Below are 2,093 nucleotides of genomic sequence, written 5' to 3' on the forward strand. Positions count from 1 at the left end.
ACACACACACACACACACACACACACACACACACACACACACACATACACGCACACACACACACACACACACACACACACACTGTATTATCCCAGAAACCCCATGATGAAACATGATGAAACAAAGATGGCCGACAGAGTGAAACCACCGTGTTGCTAACCGTCCTCTGAGGTCTCTAACGTGAGAACCGTGAGAGTCAACCATTTCACAATAAAAGCCTAGAAAAGAAATCAACAAGGGATTCTGTCCACTGAAACGTGCAGGGCTTTTAATTTGAAATTATTTTTTATTGACAGCGTAATAAAAGCCTGCTTCAAATAAAGGCCTGAATGAAGCCTAGCTTAGCACAAAGACTGGAAGCAGGGGGAAACTGTTAGCCTAGCTTCATTGTCAGAATTCAGAATCAGCCGTCAAAACTAAGAAGCTACGGTATCGTGCTAAAAAGGTAATGTGATAAAGGTTTAGATATAGATATAGAAGGTAGATATATTGAACATATTCTTTTTTTTAATTTTACTCAAGTGTGAGATGTCCTCAAAGGGCCACCATACAGACGACCGCCCTCCTCTCAGGACAAACTTTATACTTTATACTGAAGTTTATTTGGTTTTCTGTATTGAACATCACAGCCTCATGGTGGCGCTGCTGTAGCGTCTTTAACGATTCATCTCCATATTAATATACGTAATAACCTCATTTACTTATAATGATGTCAGCAGAACTTCAGTTTCATGTGAGCTGCTCCTCAATGATTAAATACTGAAACTCTACTCAACTCGATGTAAACACTGAGGACGGAGGAAACGACACCTGCTGGGTTTTTATTATCATAAGAGAGGAGGAGGAAAGGAAAGGAAAGAGGAGACAGAGGAGGTTTTGGATGGTCGGAGAGAAAGATTAAGGAAGGAACATGTTAGGAAAGGAAATAAGAAGAAATGATGCAGTGAGACACAATGAAGGAAATGAGACCGTACAAAAGGAAAGAAGGAGTTAGGAAGGTACAATAAGGACATTTAAAAGGAAGTGACAGTGTGTAGAACGAAAATAAGGTAAAAAGGATAGAAGGTTGTATAGATGGAAATAAGGAGATATGAAAGGAAACAAGATTGTAGACTGAAGTAATGATGTATGGAAGGAAAGAAGGAGTTATGGAAGTTAATAAGGATCTATAGAAGGTGAGAAGGAGGTATGGAAGGTAATGAAGACATATAGAAGGAGAGAAGGAGATAAGGAGGTATGGAAGGAGAGGAGAAGAGGAGGGAAACAGATTCGAAAAAGAAAATGTGAATGATTGAAAAGGAGGGTTGTGTAAGCGTTTCCACACACACACACACACACACACACACACACACATACACACACACACTCACTCACACACACACACAGATCACTGAGGTGAGGACGACAGAGAGAGCAGCTACTTTAAATTCTTCTCTGTTTCTTCTTTGTGTCACGTTATCCATCTCAGTCTGATATCCACCATAGAAGAAGAAAACGTTTATCATCATGAGCAAATATTTTGCATCGATATTTATGTTTTTTGGGAGAAAATATGTGGAGCAAACGTTTGAACCCTTCACACATTTACATAATATTTTATGAATAATTATCGCATTAATCAGTGAGCTCAATATTTGGGGGCGGAGTCAGGGTAGCTGTTTCCAGTCTTTATGCTAAGCTAAGCTAATAGCCTCCAGTATGAGAGTCTTCTCATCCAACTCTGTGCAAGAAGGCAAATAAATATTTACCCAGAAATTCAAACTAATCCACAAAAACCAGATCCAAAATGAAACCAAAGGAACCAAACATCATGAGGAGAACAAGGCTTTTAATTTGATCCATCAAACAGAATCACTGGATCATCCGTTAAAGTGACAGCACATATAAGTTACTCTTTAAACCGTTAAAAAGAACAATGGTGTCTTCACAGACGCCTGCAGCCAATCAGAAAGAAGCTTCTGAGTTACTAAACTCTAAAACAACTTCTTGAGAATAAAAAGTTACTCATTACCGTGTTTCTTTTGATCACTGTCAGTCGACTCACTCCAGACACAGAACAACACAGACTATCTCACACTGACAACTAACTACAG

At 39.2% G+C, this 2,093-nt stretch overlaps 1 long non-coding RNA gene across 1 annotated transcript in view; it reads right to left on the bottom strand.

The window, feature by feature from the left end:
- The window catches only part of LOC116398129 (uncharacterized), a 4,469-nt gene that overhangs the window by 1,716 nt on the left and 660 nt on the right, over window positions 1-2,093 (bottom strand). The window lies entirely within an intron of this gene.

Source organism: Anarrhichthys ocellatus, unplaced genomic scaffold (assembly GCF_004355925.1).
Source record: "Anarrhichthys ocellatus isolate YVR2014 unplaced genomic scaffold, GSC_Weel_1.0 scaffold78, whole genome shotgun sequence".
Taxonomy (NCBI): domain Eukaryota; kingdom Metazoa; phylum Chordata; class Actinopteri; order Perciformes; family Anarhichadidae; genus Anarrhichthys; species Anarrhichthys ocellatus.